Source organism: Ixodes scapularis, unplaced genomic scaffold, assembly GCF_016920785.2.
Source record: "Ixodes scapularis isolate PalLabHiFi unplaced genomic scaffold, ASM1692078v2 PGA_scaffold3__209_contigs__length_174095766, whole genome shotgun sequence".
Taxonomy (NCBI): domain Eukaryota; kingdom Metazoa; phylum Arthropoda; class Arachnida; order Ixodida; family Ixodidae; genus Ixodes; species Ixodes scapularis.
This window is the reverse complement of record NW_024609868.1, coordinates 35,991,017-36,011,374: the sequence shown is the minus strand read 5'-3', so window position 1 is coordinate 36,011,374 and position 20,358 is coordinate 35,991,017. Positions and strand designations below refer to the sequence as shown.

At 46.3% G+C, this 20,358-nt stretch overlaps 1 protein-coding gene across 1 annotated transcript in view; it reads right to left on the bottom strand.

Annotated features, from left to right (window-relative positions):
* LOC8028184 (band 7 protein AGAP004871) overlaps positions 1-7,329 on the bottom strand; it is a 208,785-nt gene extending 201,456 nt beyond the window's left edge. The window contains exon 1 of the mRNA XM_040216177.3: positions 6,942-7,329. The gene's annotated coding sequence lies outside the window, so the exon portion shown is untranslated. The remainder of the gene's footprint in view (positions 1-6,941) is intronic.
* Between the last annotated feature and the right edge of the window lie 13,029 nt (positions 7,330-20,358).

The following is a 20,358-nucleotide window of genomic DNA, read 5'->3' as shown; positions in this document are numbered from 1 at the left end:
ACGAATACAGTCAGGCAAAATTCATCGCTTTTAGCAGAATATTCGACCCCTGGAGTTTAGCCTTCATGCAATATGACGAATATCAGAGCATCCCTCTAAACTCAGGCTATTGAATCAGCTGCATTCGCAGCAAATGAAACGAGAGTGACGTTTCAATCTCCGAGATAATTCTGCGTTGCACATAACGCGGAAACCAATCTGAGGAACAGCCGAGAAAAACAATCACAAATCGACGATTTGCGAGCCGGATTGTTGTTCGACTGTAATTGGACGATGGTCCCGGTGAGCGTCGTAGTTCGCGGCTCTCACGTCACACAGGTAGGATGGCGGTGCTGTCGTCGGCACACCGCATGCGCAGTCGCTGTGCCGTGCACGCGATTCTGGTTTATGCTCTCGCGCTGTGTTCACGCCTGGTGTGTGCAAACCCGGGCTTGTTTGGGTATAAATGCACGCGTGCAAGAAAATATTACACAAGCTATCAAAGGCCGGAGAGCACAGTATGTATTGAGCGCAAACCCCCCACTCTCACACAGCGCGTTCGTCAAACGAGTTACTTTTCTATGAGATAGGTGACGTAAAGGCTTGCTTGCCCACACAGCTGCGCTCCGCGCAGTTGTTCTTCTCGCGCCTGCTCTTTCCGCAGTAGCTCCCCAAACATCGGTGCCGCTTAGCTCAGTTGATATAATATCCGGAAAAAAAATCGCTCGGTCGCCTGTTTGATTACGGTCATGATGTCATTCTTATGTTTGTTTTAAATGGTCCCCATGAATTGACATGCTACACATGTGGCGTTAAACTTAACGTATAAACTGGAATTTGACGCTGGATCGTGTCGGTTTTTACATGGAACCTGGCTCATAAAATACGATATGCGCTAAAAAAAGAAAAAAAAAACCTCTTTTGTATAAGTTAGATAGTGCCCCTTGCCTTATAAACGTGAGATGTTGCTTTTCAGCATTAAAAATACCCGCCCCCCCCCCCTTTTTTTTTCAAGATAAAAAAAAAACATAAATTAGCAAAACATCCTCAAAACACGACTAACCATCAAATATTCATTAAAGTAAAAACGCACTAACCTAAAAGCTAAACTATGCGTTAAAGACAAAAAGCCCTAGAAAATCGAAAGCAGCGCTCAAATCCGCGTTTGTTCTCGGGGCTGCTGACTTCCATCTGGCCGCAGCGGCGTTGACGACGATAACAACGACGAATTTCCTCACGTCTGGCCGGCTGTTTACGCAGCCCGGACGGCAAGCGGCGGATCCCGACCCGAGAAAAAGGCCAGCGCGATACCCCCGCCGGCACTACCGACTCGATCCCACGCATCGACCGTTTCCCTCTCTCTCTCTCCTCCTTTCCTCCCTTACTTTCCCGTTTCCCCCTTCTCCTTTTACGGGTACTCTTCCTCTCCGGCCTAGCAACGCCCCCGCCTTCGCCAGCTCGGCCTGTCAGGGCAGAAGAGATCCATCAGGTGAAGCAGCTCCATCACAGCAGCGTCGGCCTTCTGGGTCTCTGATGCGATGTCACTCTGACGTCACGGCCGCGCGCTGACGTCAATGGCGTTCAGCCCAATGAAACTAGAGAACGGTGTACCTATGTCAGAAAGACGTAGTCTCCCTCCCTCTAAATCACATAACCCTCAAGCAGCAGTCCCACTGCCTATACATTGTACAAACACGAGCCGTGGCAATATCCGTGATTAGAATGCCGCGTGCCAAGTTTTCTCCTTGGAAGTTATTGCCATGCGGCATTCGAAGCACGGATCTCGCGGTGACTCGCGTTCGAATCTGTACGCAGACTGTCTTTTGTATGATGTATAAGCAGTTTGACCCCCATCTTTAGGGGAAGCTAAAACACATTTGAAATCATGAAATGTTTTTTTTTTCCAATTTCAAAATGTTGTTCAACCGTCTGCCTGTTCCAGCGTGCATCTTCCGCTAAATTTAGTGGGGAAAGCGGCATCACGTGATCTAGAGGCCTCGGGAAAATCGACGGCACGGGACCTACATGTCAACTCAGTTTCCCCGGCTACATGTAGCTTGAAAATTCACGTCTTGTGGCCAAAACATCAATTCAGTTTTCCCGCTAAAAATTAGCGGGAAGTTGACATCCCGTGACCTACGCACCGATTCAGTAAACCCGCTGAACTTAGCGGGAAAATTCACGTCTTCTGTGACCCAGACGCCGATCCAGTTCCGTACGCTAAATTTAGCGGGGAAAATCGATGTCACGTGACTACCTGACGTTACGTCACCTGTACAACCATTAAGTTTTTCTTGCTAAACTTAACGGAAGATATGTGTCACGTGACATACCAGTTTCCTCACTATAACGCACTTTTGTGCATTATAGGACTTTAAAAATAAAACTCGCTACCAGATTTCTTTTTATTTTTAGGGAGCGAGGTTTACTATGTTTATGCCTTTTTGCTTTGTGATTGGTTCTTTGGCATATTTCTCGGCCAATGCCAAAATCTCATTGGCTGAGGAGCGATAGTGAGATGCTCAGAATTAGCCACATTCTGCCTTTCTGAAACTGTGGTGTGACTATAGTTAATGTAACGAATTCACAAATAAAATGATATATTTTTATTATTTTCCTAATAAACCTGCATTGCTGAAGCGTTATAGCAGGTGCAGACAAGATCAGTAATAACAAAGCCATTCGGGAAACAGAAAATGCTATCAAAAAAGATGCGTACAAACTATAAAATTGAAAGTCACGATCACATTTAGAAAGGATTAAGCCCTCGTGATTAGGCGTGAGACTTATTTGCGTAAGGCGCAATCCACTTGGGAAATATGCGAGAAAGAAAAAAAAACATAATTTGTGCAACAAGCTGTTTTTGTGCATTTCTCGGGCGTTCCACGGGGCTTGGGATACAGAGAATTTATTAATTGCAAGTACCTAATTTTTACAATCCCCGTCAGGTCACTGAAAGCTAGACGCAAAATTTTCACTTGAAACTTCTTCCGTTCATAAAGAGTGAAACACGAATGCGCTCCCCATTTCAGGCGGTGGTTTTCGCCAAAGAGAAAGCGGAATTTCATGTGGAGAACAATTCTTTTCTTTTTTAGCTACCCCCTCTTCTCCCTCCCCTTTTCCAAAAAAAAAAAAATAGAAAGAGAAACGGTCAAATTTAACATCAGAAATAATAAAATATACAAGAAACTTTTGGTCCATCGTGTTTTCGTAGAACGGTATTGGCATAGGGATCCGCTCGAGACTCGATATCGAGGGATACTCGCTTTGAAGTGATCGCCGAGAGAGGCATCGGGCCGTCAGAAACGAATTGCTAAAGCTCCCCAAAATCTCTCGTACCTGAAGCCGCAGGCATCACAAAACTAGCAGGACCTCCTAAATGCTGAACATGCAGGTTCTGTATCCCTCAATAGGAGTGGGACGGAAAAAAAGAAAGGCCGGCAACCGATTGGCCGCTTCGGTTCCTTGAGAAGTCAGATGCGTCGTCTTGCGGAGGTAATCTCAAGCGGAGAAGGGAGTGCCGTTGTGTTTTCGAGCAACAACTTCAGTTTCCCAATCCCTTTAGAAGTGTTTCATAAAGCGCGGCTTTTAGTAGTGTGTCGCTTGTGTGGAGGTATTCGTGCTTACAAAGTCAGGGTCGATGTAGCCAGGTAGGGGGCGGGGGGGGGGGGGGGGGGGAGGGAGAGGGGGGAACAAGTTTCTAAAACTGTTCAGAGGACAACGCGTTGAGAGACAGGGGGGAAAGATGGGGACCTCCTTTACGGGCATCGCAAAAAGTGGCTTCAAAAAATAGGACGGAAATTTAGGAATAGCCTATATGTTTTATCTATATGTGATGGGGCTTTGGCAGAATCGCGGGTTGGGTGGGAGGGATTTTTACCTTTTGGTGGTGTGAGTCGAACGTTCAGAGACGATCGGCTAAGCCCGCCTCTCCTAACTAGCCGAAGATGTCTTTGCAGACAGGACGTTGCCTTCCTGACGTAACAAACGGCGCTTTCTTGTGTGTTCTTTTTTCAACAATAAAACAAGATAAACTCTGTTTTAGGGGCATCTAAAAGGCCCTCAGAATGAACTCCTTTGAAGAATCGGTGAGTCGCCTCGCGATCTCGGTTCTGCGCATGCCCATCGGCGTGCGCTGGTTCGACGGCTCTTTCAAAATGCTTGTCCTGAAGAACCTTTGTACCCGTAAAGCAGGGGTGTAAGCTTTTGTTGGCGACGCGAGAAACTTTGCACATATACATGTTTTATGTAATCCAGTAGTTTGCACTTGAACGTCAAAAACTGGTTGCTAGACAGGCGTATTTGTAAGTGTCTGCAAGTAGATTTTAATGGTTAACACTCCAGTTGGGGTCAGGCCCTTAGGGTACACACATGGGCTTTTTTCGTCGTAACCGACTGGCGCCGAGCAACAGAATGGGCGGATGCCAGGCGTTTCAATTCATAATATCATCCGCCTCATATTTAATAATAATGATATTACTATTAATAATAATACAATAATAATGCTAATTGTTTCCCTACTTATCACCTTCGATGCAGGCACGGTCGGCCCCTATGACGATTACACGCTATCAGCTAATTACAGGGGGTTCGTAGTAATTATTTGATGACCCGCCTTGTTTTTGCCCTTTATTTGACTGCGTTTGCGCTATCCTTTATGTCTTCGACAAGTCACAGAGAATGCCACCATCGGCATTGGAGAAGTGAAGTCACTGCTATCTCAACTTCAGAACGCCTCTTTTCAATAGACGCTCACGACGGTGCCAAAGGCGCAGCCACGTCTGTGACTGTTCGAAGTAAACTGCCAGTTTATGGATCTCCCAGAGGGTAGGTGATTAGAATGCAGCAGATATGTTTCTTTTTTTTTAATATGCTTGATTATGGGAGAGAGACATGCGACGACTCACTTCCGAACGAATCTTTCGACTTAAGTAGATTTACCTAATTGTGAGGCCCATATCACAACTTTCTTATAAATAAACCAGAAAATTAAGAATCAGGCAGCGTGCTTTACACTCAACAACTATGATCCTTATGCTAGTGTTACATAAATAAAGCTGTTCTGGAATGGGAAACACTCGAATGTAGAAGAAAAAAACTAAGGTTAAAAAATGTCCATTGTGTATTTCATTACGAAACAGGGATCGATAAAGCCGCCTATTTTTGGAGCCATCCTACGGTTCCTCCTTTTATGATCACTTTAAAAAAGTTGCTGTATCCAGTTCTGCAACTGACAGTTTTGCCAATTCATTCTTTGTTAAAACCGCGATTGAGTGGAATGACCTTCCGGGAGAGATCATGTCAGTTGACGGTAACGATTTATTGTTTTTTCACTTATCATAGTGTATTATTTAAAAAAAAAACACAATATTGCCCACAAAGCGATGTACACCCGCCGGCAATATGAAGGTGAACACCTTACCTGGTTTCTGGCCTGTTTTACGGCTTCCTAAAGCTACATTAACTCTCAACGTCTAAAATGGTACGTGGCTTGGGGTCTATACTTTGCGTTCTAGCCCTCCTCTGGAACAGAGCTTGTTCCAAACCTTGCAGGAGCGTAAAAAGCAAGAAGAGGGCTGTTCACCTTTGTATCGCTCACGGGTGTACCGTGTTTATTCGAGTAATAGCCGCACTGTTTATGAAAATAAATCCAGAGGGTTTGCTTTTCCGTGGAGCACGCGGATTGCCAATCTCCGCTATCGACATCATGATTCCAGCAGTTTACAAGACAGAGATAACGTCTTCGCGCGAGACACCATCTGTGAAGATTGCATTTGTATAAAAAATCGTGTTCTCGATCTGGTTATTCGCTATGCTATTTATGCGCAACACAATGATTGGCTGTATATGTGTTCTGTGGGAAAGCAGACGCAAGGTACTTGTTCATAAGTAGTTCGGCTATTGCTCGAGTAAATGCGGTAGGTTCCTTCTAAATAAATTAACATACATAAGTATTAAAGAAACAACCACAACAAAATGCGTACGCACACGCTAACAGCCCCCTATACGGCACATATACACATACCTACACTAACGGTCACAGATTAAGACGAGGTATAGAGAATCACACTCGCGCACTCATAGTCATACATACATCCACGATCATACATTCACACGCAGCTACAAGCATAAAAACAGCCACGCGCTGCGTCGCTGACATGTATTCTTATCTACACTTACGGTCATACGCTCAAACATATAGGCACAAACACACACTTAACAATAGCTACACTTACGGTAATCCATTCACACATACTCCCGTACAGAGAGACAGACAAGCCCGCAGTCAAATACACGCAGAGATGCACCCGTGCCTTTGATCACGGTCATTCATTCGCACACCCGCAGACGTAGCTATACCTACACTCACGCTTTTAAATTCACAACTACCCCTACAGACAGACACCCACTTACCCACAGACAGACACATATACACGCGCGCGCGCGCATACCCGTAGCTACATTTATGGTCCTACATTCACACTTACACACATACAAAAGGTTACACAGTTGCACATATGCACACACGTATCTATATTTATGCTCACGGTCATTCATTCACACCCACGTACACGTGTATCCATACCTTTGCTCACGATCATTCATTTACACGGACACGTATACCTATATCTAAACTCACGGTATTACAACACATATTCCGTCAGGTAGAAATCAAACAGACACACACTTACTGATCCATAGCTACACTGACCGTCGTCTCTTCACTCGCGCACAGACACGTACGTATACCTACCCTCGCGGTCATTCATTCACACGCTCAGACAGACGGACAGATACACCACCCATACCCAAACCTACACTAACACCCCGGATTGACACGCACGCACGCACAGAGTCCCAAGTACAGACTCCCATTTACACGCACAGCGCCCGCATGCGGACAGCCGAATCGCGGATGTCCCCGAAGACCGTCGAAGAAGAGAGACCGTCCGTTCGCTCACCTTTCCCGGCCACCCAGCGCAGTCCGGCTACCAGCGCTCTTCCTTTGACAGGCCGTCCACGATCGTCGCCACGACCACGACGACCCTCTTATCCCGTCGAGACGCTGTTCCGGCGAACCGTCTCCGGCCGTCCCGAGCCGACCCGCATCTTCAGGGCAGCGTCGTCGTCGTCGCGCGGCTAGCCCCCGGGTCCACCGCGACGGGCGCACCGGACGACGACGTGCATCGCGTATCCTCGGGAACCCGTCGTCGACGTCGTCGTCGTGTCCAGCGAACCGACAGCCCCACGACTACGTCTGCATCGAGAGCGAGCGCTTCTCCCGGCGCAGCCCGTATCCGTCGCTAGGCAACTGGATCCCTCGCTCGCAAAGGAGGGTGGGGGCGGTCTGCTGCTGGCGGCTGCGAGCGGCCACCAACCGGATGTAGGGGGCGCCCGCGCGCACCGCGCCGCGCTTGAGCGGGCTCGAGTCCGAATGGTTTGCGCGTGCGCGGCGTGGCTAGGGAGAGAAGGTGAGCGTTTCCGGTCGTGCTGGTGATGGCGGCAGACGTGTTTGGTCGTTGCGGCGTTCTGGTTTGGGCGTCTGTTTTACACACTCAACTTATCTTGCTGTTTATTTTTGTTGTTATTGTCAATCGGGACGATTGCAAAATGTGCAAATGAGTGTAACAACACAAAGGACGAAATAGTCTCGAAGGTGGTTATTGGGGATGTGAGAGGATAACCTTTGCTAAAACTTCCGCTACTGCTCACGAGATGTGTAACCCCCCTCAAAAATGAAGGAACATAAAAGTTTAAGCCTTTATTAAACAAGTGGTGTGGGCCGGTTGGCTCATCATGTACAGAAAAAAAAAGCGTCCGAATAAACATAAGAAAGAAGAAAAATAAAATAAGAGTGCAAGCTGCTTTTCTGTACTACATGGTGAACCAATTGGCTCAGCATCGATTTTACTGCAGTTTGTTTATTTATTCAACGAGCTATATATATATATATATATATATATGTACACGTGCACACTTCCGATAAGACTTGTACTTAATTTTATAAAAAGAAAACGTCACCGTTCCCCCTACCCCTTTTTATTTTTCATCTCTAGCAATCATCTGGCCAGAGAACGGCTTTCTCCACGGAAATGTGTTGCTTCTAAGCGATTTCTTGGAAAAGTTAAAATTGTTTTTATCCGCTATGTATTCTTTCATTAGAACTCAAATCTAAAGTATTTCAAATAGTTTTCCCCGCTAAATTTTGCGGGGAATCGAATCGGCGTTGACGTCACGTGGCGTCAATTTCCCCGCTAAATCTGGCGGGGAAACTGAATTGGTGTTAAAGTCACGTGCCGTAGATTTTTCCGGGGAAACATAATCCGGCTTCATGAAATACAGAACAACTACCAAAGAACGTTTCATGTTAAAAAAAAACGCCACGGGAACCACGACGTATCAGGACAAAGTTTGGGGGCAACTTGTATATGCGTATTCGCCCTTTTTTGTTTGGCAACAAGCTCCGTGGTGCCACCTACCGGATAGACCCTGCACACTTCCGGTTCACGCATATTTTCTAATTTTATATTATTATTATCTTATCAGAAGAGTGAATTAAGTCTGACCGTGCTATACGTGGCCATTTCCAGAAGACAGTATGTACAGTTGGCTTCTCAAATACCGCGAAACCCGCCGTCTAGTTCAGAACCGGAAGTCGGGGGGGGGGGGGGGGGGGGGGGCTATTTGCACATTGGCGCCACCACGTTTCAACTCACGTGAGAAAGAGTGAATAGATGTGACTGTATGAGTATATGTGGCTTTTAACGCGATAGCGTTTAAGAGCTCGTGTAGCAAAAAAATCCAGAGTCGGCGTCGGCGTCGACGTCAGCGTCGCTAGGACCAAAAAATCCCATATTGCAACGCGCGCAGCCACGTGTGACGTCACACGTGACTGTGACGTCATGGTCCTATCGACCACCTAAATTGGGCGGGAAAATTCTAATGAACACACGTGACGCGACCGGCTAGGCCACGCACGCATGTTTCCACGGCTTCGGAACAAGCGCGGCTTTGCGAACGGGGCCCGATAACGCTATCGCGTTCCACCCTCAAAGGCGAAGCTTAAGCGTCCCTAAAGTTTTTTTTTCTTTTTTCCGAATTTGATTTTTTTTTTTTTTTTCTTTTTTGATTTTTTGCTTGTTGTGTATATTCGGGTTTTCTATCCCTTTTTCACATTTGTTTACCCTCTTGATGTCGAGCAAAGAAACAAAACAATTCCACTTTAAAAAAAAAAAAAGAGAAAAAAAAAAGGACGTCTTGATTTGGCTTTATTACTCCGCAGAGTTCAAAAGGTGCAGTATTGCTTCAGGGTAGAGCGTAGGTATTTCGGACGTGCGTTTTCAGGCTGCCCGCGAACGCCAATTGAGTGAGGGCTTCACCTTGCGCGCCAAAGTACTGCGGAGAAGCTAACTAGATTGGGGAAGGGGTAGCGAAGCGTGTCCGCGCAAACTCGGTGTGGATTCACGGCCGGTAACATAATAACGGTTTAAAAAAATAGATTGGGCAGAATAAGCCAGCGGGGAGAATCAGAAAAGCGTTGCTTGATTTCTGTGTCGCCCTCATGTTTTACCCATGAAACGTTGCGAGCATTTTTGACGACGCTTGAGATTTCAAATCTTATTGACGTTGGGAACGAAAATGTCCTATCTTTCTTTTATTAAGCAGGGTTAAGTAATTGGAGCAAAGCATTGAAAGAAGAAAAAAACGCGCGGTCCAGGTACCGGTCTTTGCGAAGCGAAACCGTAAACCTTGTCGTTATTGGCATACCGTAATATCAAATCTCCGGAGCATGACTACCTCATATTACAGCAAAGGTTTAAATTAGTTTTGGGCCAGGCGTGTCTCAAAAACGCTTGTACTGCCAACACAAACTCTCATAAATCTTAGGTAAGCCTCGAAGAGCTTTCTACTGAAACGATGGGGAAGAGAAACTCAACGGTGAAAGCTTACAAGCCAAGGTGGAAGAATATGATGATTTTTCTTATTAAATAAATAGAGTGATATCTTTTTAACAGGGACAGATCTGTTCCATAAAAACGCCGTCCATAGTGTGACTTGTGCATAATAACGAGACATAAATGCATGTATCTTTCTTTTTTTTTTTAGTTTGTTTCTGAAAATTATGTCTATGTAGCGGGGTATTCATATTAACGAGGTGCTAATTAACGAGGCATGACCGCATGACTTAAATCAGACAAATGTGATTTAAATCGCTGTCAGAAGGAAATAGTCACCCTCTATCACTGCATGCGCAATTGTAATCACTGATTACAGTGCGAAAGAAAGTGCAGTTAACTTCACAAATGTTTGTTGACGGACCCCTACATATTAAAACAAAAAAAGCCTAATTTTTGTTTTGTTATAACTAAAATTACTATACTCCGTTTCACCTTATGTCGTACCGCAGCGAAGGCTAGACACGCGAGCTCATAGCGTTGGCAGCTGCCCTTAATGCACGAGAGCTTGTGCCGCCGAGATATGCTCTAGAGCAAGGAGCTCACGCTTGTAGCATTTCCTGCGGAACGTCATAAGGTGAAATAGAGTACAGAGGGGGTCAGTGTGCGTACTCGCTTCACGGCGTCACACCAGTTCGTAGAGCGCGCGAAAGGTGGCGCTGCGGTGGCACTAAGATCAATTCTCGGCGGTGTCGTACTCGTTGTTGTTCCTCGTGTTTTCGTTGGTGTCATCGGTGGCTCGTCGAAGTGTCTTAAGTGTTGCTTTCTGGCGCCTGGACATTTGAGTCATTCGACAATTAATGACAAAGCGTTCTGACCTGCTGCGCCCCCGGCTGTCGCAGCGTCTACGCCTCACAAGCGTCGAAAAGTGAAGAGAAGCGCCATTTTTTTACCGCTCCGAAGGATGCTGTGCGCCTGAACGTATGGCCAGAACGCGATCCCTTAGAAAACGTTCACACTCACATAAAAAAAATATGTGGACGAGGAGCGTGTTGGTGCGGGTCAGGATTGAAGAAAGAAAAAAACATCTAAGGCGAAGAAAACACAACCACATCTTTCATGGTTTGTCTTTGTCTTGCATGTATTTTTTTTCCTCAATCCTGTCACACAAAAAAGTCTGTAATTTTCATTTTTAGCCCGACGACATTAATCGTCATTACCGGGACGTCATTGATCGGCCGACGGTTTTGATGGCCAAGGTGTAATGGTAATTAAAATAAAGGCCGTGTCTGTTTCCCAATGTCCACCCGCATTTTCTCAAGCTGCAGCCAACACTGTTACCCTTGATGTGGCAGTTGCATACTAACCCTAGGCAGTCGACGATGACAGCAACCGAACAAATAAGCTCACCGTCGTTTTTGAAATGTTTCGAAATATTAGGGAGTCTGACGGGAGTCATAAAATGAAAATATTAAAGGGCTCCCGATGGTCACACTATTTTCTACAAGCTTGTGGAGAAGCAAGGCGTGATTTCTGTGATGAGTGCTGTCACATTCAAAAAGGATCCTCTAGTTGTCAACATAGGAAAATAATTGGTGCCAGAGGCAAGCAATAGGAGTCAAAGTACGACTCAGCAATGGCTAGCAACCACTGATCTCTATGACAATTGCTGGATCGCGTTTGCCCGCTCCGCGAATGCGGTCACTGGCGGCCATCTTTAGGTAGAGTTATATCACCTCTAGCCAATGTAAGCTGCTGCTGCCGCTATCATCCATCCATGGCAGATAGCGTTTTGGCAGGTGGGTTGGCAGGCTGCGATAAAAATAGCGCGGGTGATATTGCGTGCTTGATTAAAATTATTTGACGAAACATGTTTTTGAAACCCGGCGTGAACAGCAGTCCGGTTTTTGAGGACCTGGTAAAAGTTTCACGAAATCGCAGCACCGGAAGAAAAGCAGCACAGCACGTATCGAAAGTCGCATCGAAAGAAGCATCGAAAGCAGACGACGGTACGGAGTCTGCTTTTGATGCGAGCTGCGCTGCTTTCCCCCGGTGCTGCGCTTTCGTAGAACTTTTGTCGGGTCCTCAAAGATGAGGCTACCGTTCACGCCGGGTTTCAAGAATCTGCTTCGTCGAACAACTTCAATCAAGCACGAAATGTCACCCACGGTACAGTGTACTAGATCTATGGCTATTTTTATGGCAGCCTGCCGCCATTGCGCTGTCCGCCATATTACTATGATGGCTAGAGATGATATAACTCTACCTAAAGATGGTCGCCAGTGACCGCATTCCGCTCCATAGGAGGAGCTGGTCAAACGCGATCCAGCAAATAGACATAGAGATCAGTGCTAGCAACCCTCAGATATTTAGAAATGTTCTTAGACTATATAACCGTCCTCAAAGTGTGTGCTGAATGCCCCTGTGAACCCTTTCCAACCGTCAGAGCCTAAAACACCGTCGTCTCGAATCGACGATTTCTAAAAAAAAAAAAGTAGATTTACAGCTCGAGATCAGTTGATCACTCAAAAATCGATGCACCTAGCGGAGGATTCGCAGCAGATCTGACGGAGTCCGTAGCAGACCATGCAAGCGGCGCAAGTGTAGAAGAAGTCGCCGGGATAACCGATCTCAAGGCGACGGCAGCGCCACTGTTTTGCCCGCTACCGCAGCGGCCCGCGCTCTTCAAGCGAATGTCGCTCAATTTCCTAAACTTACCCCCTCTATTAACGTGGGCTATACACCGTTCTAAGTAGGTCGATGCAGAAAGAGAAAAACACTTTCAAACCAGAGCGCTGCGCGAAAGCTCCGTTTACCCTTTCCCTCGAAAGCTCATCTGCTTCATGGAGTGAACTGTTACCAGAGGGTAGAGAAAGCACGTGCGCAGTGTACGGAGGCAAGTTATTTCGACAATATTAGGCGCCGCTTTGATATTATAGCGTGTTTTCGCACGTGACATGGCCTATGCAAGAAAAGAATCGACCGGGTAGCACTGTGCTGTAATTGGTTGTACAAATAACAAAAAAAAAAAAACGTCAAATAAACGCCGATTCAGTGTGCGAGACCCAAACTGTCAAACAGGATGAATGTGGATGCGGCATGTTTATGCTGCACCGGTTCCCCGCTGCTCCGGACCTACGACGCCGGTGGCTGGAGAATTTAAACAGGAAAGACTTCTTGCCATCGAAAAGCAGTCGTGTGTGCTCCGATATTTTTTTCTTTTTTTTGGAATACCGGCGAACTGCGGAGGGGGAACCCCGTGCCGTTCCTTCGCCTGGGCTACGACTGGAAGGTCGTCCACCCAACTGGTAATCGTAGCTGGATGAGGATATTCCTTGCAGCATAAAAACAAGATAAGAATTGCTCATGAAGCAAACAGCCAATTTTATTTAGAGTAAATTTTAAGAGAAAAAAGTAGGCGAGAGTTACACAACCTTGGCGGTGCGAAACGAATCTGACGAAAGCTACCCGCTCAAAAAGGAAAAGAAAAAAAAAGAAAACGCAACAATGGCAATCATCGAGTTAGCGGTTTTTTTTTTTTTTTTTTTCTTAAGATATTTATTTTAAAGGAAACCCGTGACTATTGGAGTCGTGATTTTTCCAACGCAAACACCTTCACTACAAACTTTTTTTCTCTTTTTTTTTTCAACAAGAACAAAAAATAGCATGAAACAATGTTTTCGTTTTCCGAATTTTGCGCAATTTTCATTTGATTTGTCAGAAATAACTTCAGTCTTTTTTTATCTTTCGACACACTATATGGTATGGGTGACATTAAAAAATATTATTGCAATCTCGTAATAATCTTATTAATAATTAAGACTATACAGTAAAAAAATATACTACGCTACAACGTTTTTTTTTAATATTATTATTATTTATTGAAGCGTAATCTGGCGATTAAATCAAGCAAGTAAAGATTTCCTCTCTTCACGTCACACGCAAAGATGGAGACTGCCGCGTGTAAACCAGCGGTCTCAGCTGCTTGCATGTTAGCGCGACGAAATCCTGGAAAGGAGGGGGGCTCGAAGTAGTATTCGCTAAACAGCGCCGATTTATTTACCTACACCAACACGTGTTCGCTTCGTTTAGTCTGAGCGACGGCCGCGTCTTGTCGGCCGCTTTCGGACCCCGCGCGCGGCAGCTCTGTTTACGCGACCAATCGGGAATTCTTTTCCAAGCCCACCCCATTGCAGGGTTAAGGTCCGCGCCGCGCTTCTCTTTGTTGATTTTACGATAGCGAGACGCTTTGGTCATTAGTTAGGACGTGCGACCAAAAAAAAGAAAAAGGATCAGTTAAGACGTGCAAAAGCCGAAACAGGGGTGCAAACAATCTCAAGCCCGCGGCGTCAAACGGCGGCACCACTTACTGTCAAGGAAAGAATATACTGCCTACAAAAGGAGGCTCGATTTCTTGAAATAAACATACGGGTTTGTTTTTTTGAGCCACAAACCATGAGTGCTCTGATTTGCTGGGAAGAGAGAGAAAACAATGCTTTCTAAACGTAAGAGTAAGATGCGGCATAACAGGTAATAGTGAAGAAACCGGATAAGTGTAATTAAGCGGTTAATACCCGTGGACACTTAAATAATTTTCTAGGATAAGCCCCTCATAAAAGTAAGCTGGGTTGTTCTCGAAGCTTCCTTTTAGCGACATCACATACCCGGTGACATTAAAATATTCAACACGTTCTCTTCCTTCCGCCCTTTCTCTCTCGCTCTCTCTTTCTCTTTGCTGAACTAGCCGTTTGCGTCTTTAAAAAAACGTGTCGGTTCCAAATGTAAGGCGTATAATACATAGTTTTACTAAGTTTCGCTTTCCGATCGCGCTGATAAAAAAAAAAAAAACTACCACAAATCTTCTTTTTTTTTTGCCAAGGTTTGATTGCCAATTTCAAAGAATGACGTTACGATGTAAAAGGGGAAAAAATGCTGTTTTGTAAACGGCAATGCCGGCTCGAGTTAATATAAGTATGAGGTTGGAAGTGACCGAAAAATAGCGAATAGCCCAGGCCGGATCAAGATATCCTAGGAATTTTTATATTTTCAGTAGTAGCATCACTAAAAACAAACTCATAAAAGGAAGCAAAAGAAAACTACTAGCATGCTGTTTCTTCCTAGTCTCACGAACTCGAGTTGGAAGAAATTTTAAAACATTTTTTTGTGTTAAAACAAACAAAAAAAACTATTGAGCGTGGAACTCTTTGCAGTGTTCACAGGTAGGTCTTACCAGCTATCTTTCTCAAAAGGTAACAAGATATGCATGCAACAAGCTAAAGCTGAAAAAATGAAAGCCGTTTACAACTCCCTGTAACGCCGAATTGGAGCGCAGCTCTTGAGGAGGAGGAGGGAAGGGTACTGGGGGGTGGGTCAAGTGACCTCGGGGGGCGGGGGGTCACGTGACCTTGTGGGAGTCACGTGACCTTGGGGCGTCACGTGACGTCGGGGGGGTCACGTGACCTGGGGCCACGTGACGATACCGATGACGTCATCAGTAGCGTCACTGATGACGCCATCAGTGATGATGATGACGATGCGGATGCCGGTGACGTCATCAGTGACGTCACTGATGACGTCACCGGCATCCGCATCGTCATCGTCATCATCACTGATGACGATGCGGATGCCGGGGACGTCATCAGTGACGTCACTGATGACGTTATCAGTGGCTATGACGTCAACGGGGGATCACGTGACCTCGGGGGGTATCCCGAGGTCACGTGACCCCAGGGGGGGTCACTTGACCTGGGTAACCATCGTGACCCTCGTGAGGGTAACCCTAGTATAGGGTAACCCTAGTAACCCTTGTGAGGGCAACTCTCGTGACCCTCGTGAGGGTAACTCGTGACCCTCGTGAGGGTAACTCTCGTGACCCTCGTGAGGGTAACTCTCATAACCCTCGTGACCCTCGTGAGGGTAACCCTCGTGAAGGTTACCCTCACGAGGGTTACTAACCCTCGTAACCCTCGTGAGGGTTACGAGGGTAAGTAACCCTCGTGAGGGTAACTCTCATAACTCTCGTGACCCTCGTGAGGGTAACCCTCGTGAAGGTTACCCTCACGAGGGTTACTGATCCTCGTAACCCTCAAAAGGGTTACCTTCACGAGGGTTACCCTCACGAGAGTTACTAACCCTCGTAAACCTCGTGAGGGTTACAAGGGTAAGTAACCCTCGTGAGGGTTACAAGGGTAAGTAACCCTCGTGAGGGTAACCCTCGTGAAGGTAACCCTTTTGAGGGTAACTAACCCTCGTAACCCTCGTGAGGGTAACAAGGGTAAGTAACCCTCGTGGCCCTCGTGATCCTCGTGAGGGTAACCCTCATGAGATTAACCCTCGTAACCCTCGTAACCCTCACGAGGGTTACGAGGGTTGCGGTTACGCCGACGCCGACGCCGACGCCGACGGCGACGCCGCTCAAGCCGGGAACGGGCCCCTAAGAGCTGCGCTCTAATATAAGCACAAACGAAATACAATGGAACATGTTAAATATCCGTATTTTGTATTACACCCAGTTTAATGGCATCTTTCACAACAAGTTTGAGGCCAACTACTAAGGCTAACTCAAAAGTGAACACTACGACAGGTATCTTATTTATCTAAAAAAGTGTCCCATTTTATACTTTTGTTTCTGAGATGCTATTATGCTTTTCATCACTAGTTTCCCCTGTTGAAAAAATAAGAAATAAAAAAAAAAGAGACACGTAAAGGAAATGTACAGTTCGAGCACTCGGTCCCTTTCTTTCTTCTAGCTGCTTTTTGTACCTCTACAGTTAACATTATCGACAGTGTCTTTTTGCATAATGAATGCTTCGCACTCAGGTATACAAGGACGCACATAGCGCAAGAAATTTGCATAGGAAAATTAGAGAGAAAGTAAGCGTATCGTACTCCGTCTGTTTTAGAAGACGATCATTAATATAGCTGGCTCAATTAAAAACTAAATATTAAAGCAAAGACACACGCAAAGAGAAAGTCAAAATGGTCTCCCGTGTCTGACTTTGTCCTTGTTCACGACGGTGAGGGAAATGTTTGGTAAAGCGCTGTTTAGTTCCAGCTCACTGGCTGCAGTAAAAGGTGCTCGTTTGCGTCGTCCTCATTGCCGTCTACCGGGCTTTACCACTCAACTGTCCCGTCTGCCCGGCTTTGCTGTTCGTCCATTTTTGTTTTTTACTTAGTTGTATTGTGGCTTTCTCGGTTCCTCCTTGTTCGTGTACATTCAATCGCTCCTTCTCCTTCACTTTTTTTTTTTCTTTCTAAGCCAGTTGCCGGTTTGAGCACTCGGGCGAAAACGGGGGAAAAAAAGGAACACGTGTTACTTACGTCTCTTTCTTTCTCTCTCTCACTTTTTCTTTCTCATTTCGGGGGCTCCCGCCATGCGGAAAGAAAACAGCGCCAAACTCGATCTCGAAACCGCAAGCTCGCCAATGTCGTTCGGAGGGTTAGTAGCGTGCTCGATCCTTCTGCCTGGGTTTGCGTTTCTCCCTGGCTTGTATTACCCGTGTTGCCTATGCGGATGGTCGCTTTGCGTCTGCTAAATGAACCATGAAAGAATTTTGTTTTCAGTGAAACTAGCTAGCTCCGATTCAATACTTCACACGTTAATAATCTACGATGTAGGGATCAAATACTTCTTCGCGCACGACGGATGGGACGAAAAGTGAATTTCGAAAATTCGCGTAATTATTGGACCTTCGATTTTTTCCGTTACCTAACCGGTAGGACGGTATTAACTGCATAACGAGAGGAAACACAAATATCTCTCGGCAACGGATAATCTGCAAAGTTGGGATTGTCAAAGATCAAACTCAAAGGGCCAGTATTCAATCCGTCACGCGGTAGACACGGCGCACATCTCATAGATAAAAAAGCCGCAGTGCCGAAATTTTAATGTCACCCGGAGAAGTCAGCATTCGGCTGAGGCTCGCGTTTTCACTGATTGTACACGAGTGTAATCCGAGCGCTGACGTCACACTCGTGTCCAATCGGCGCCCCGCATTGGCCGCCTCTAGGTGACGCCACAAATGCAGCGCTCACGCTCTGTTGTCTAAAAGGCGTTGCCCGGTGGCATCCTGAGAAGGCGATCTATTTTCCGCTTCACTGCGTCTTTATGCCGTGCATATGAATCTGCCGGTTCGCGTTTATGTGCGCGTGCATGTGTAAGTACGTGAAGAAGCGGAAGCATGCGCGTGCATTAGTCAGAGGGTATCTGCCCCTGCATATCGAAGAAGAGGAGGGGAAGGACAATCATTTTTCGGAAGATAGAGACAGAAAGAGCGAGAGAAAGACGCAAAACAAGTTTAAGAGTTGCGAGAGCAAAAAAATCATCGAAAAAAACAAGTTATACAGAAAAATACACAAACTGTCACAGCCATCGACACTTCATAGGCCGCACGCTTCGTAATTTCTTTATTGTTTATTCTTCTCTTCTCTGTACAATTTAACGCTCCACTGCAAACGGAGAGCTCGTGGCAACCTCATAAGGGACGCTAATCCTTCGCTCATAGCGAGCCTGTTTTCGGAATCCCCGCGGGCATATATATGTATACGGTAAACCCAAAACAGGGTCACCTTTAAATATATGGCCGTAAGAAGATTAGGCTTAAAAACGCACAACGGCGCTCGGGCCAACCTTAATCCCTCCCAATCCCGCAGAAGCGACGCGTTATTACCGCAGCGCAAACAACAATAACATACTTTGAGACTTAGCAGACGACGTGTGCAAGCCTTAAGCCTTTCTCGAAGCAGCGAGCCGTCGAGCGCAAGCTTAAACCAAAGTTTTTTCTCGGCACAGCGCAGCCTCCACCATGAGAAGGAAAACCGCACAAAGGCGAGCGCTGCGACGTTTCCTGACGGTGAGAGAAGGAAGCCCTTCCGCTGCTTCGGGATTCAATGGCGGCTTCCACGAGACGCTTCCGCCGACCGCCATTTTGTTTCTGTTGTTGTTTTTGGCGTTGATGTCGCTGGCGTTGCTCTTTTCGCTCTCTTTGAACTGGGTGTCTGACTCGTTTGACGCAATTTAGTATATATAGCAGGGTTCTTTCTACACTTTTAATTTTTTTTCTACATTTTTGCGTCCTTTTCAGGGGCGACGTTGGTAGGGGCCTCTTTTCTGCGCGGCTGGCGAAGCGAGACCAAGTAGCCATTGTTGTCTTCCTCGCTAAAAAGGTTGGACGGCGGCGCGTTGCTCGTCTGCAAATCGCGCTTGCGACCGCGGCGCCTCTAGTGGAAGGGCATCCCCCTGCTCAAATCGCCGAGCTGGAGCCGGGTCGTCTTTTCTTTCACTTAGTTTATCGGTGTTTGTTTGTTTTTTCAATTTATTTATCTTTGTATTTATACTGACAGGCTTCTAAAATAGCCCCCCATGTACACTGCAAGATTGCGTAGGTGCTTGCTTTCTAACGAGGCTCGCGGTGGAAGTTACACATGCCCGTCGTCTAATGACGTGCCGCAAAAACATGGCTTCACCCAAAATTCAAATGTGCCCAAGAACAAGCCATGTCATTCCACAGAATACGTCTTCCACTCCCATCATTTAAACGTAGATGACGATGTCTGGCGAGGGTAAACGGGGTCAAAAATTAGAACCGCAGTCATACTTCCCATACATTGTGCAGAGGTCACGGGGGTCGTTCTATACATGTTGACAAAATTATCTCAAGACTCGCCTCAAGCATGTTCAAAATCATGTTTAATTCATACATACGCATGCTTCGAACATGTCTGCGGACAGGTTTTTTGCATCACCTGTGTTACCGAGACAGCCATACAAGAAAAAAAAAAAGTCAGACAATGTTCGCAGACTCTCTTTTTGTACCACGTGTTAGCAGTGTGTTCTCGGCTTAGGACTCAAAAGCGAGACGCCAAAGCGTTTCGACGGATACACAATATATACTATAGAGTCACTGCAGTCTCAGTTCTCCCTCGCGGCTGGCGGCTCACTCCCACTGTCTGGCGTAAGCGATCACGTGACCATAGGGAAACCAACTGTCGTGTTTGTCGGAATTTTCGGCGTGAGTCTCGGTACACAAACAAATGTACCAAGGTTGACAACCCCCTCTCCCCCCCCCCCCCCCAAAAAAAAAAAAAGTACTACTCTACGTGTCACAATTTTGTCAGTTATGACCGAAGTACTGAAGCAAACAATTTTCTTTTTTTATATGTATACTGGCACTAAAGTTCCTTCATCCGGGGTCGAATGCAGTAATAACAATTACTAATGCTACGTGTCATCGTCTCCTACAACGTTACCCAGACATAAATCACGAGATATTAGCGTGCCTCCGTGCAAACTGATCCCTGATGCTCGCATTTCAAAAGTTGGCTTCGCCACCCGTCGCATCTATGTGCGGGAAAGCCAATCTACGGAGCATGCTTTTATTACCGCACACGCTATGAGGGCATAAACTCAGGGAAGAGGAGGAAACCAGAGTGAGCCGGGGGGGGCGGGGGGGGGGGGGGGGGGGGGGGGGGGGGGGTCAGAAGG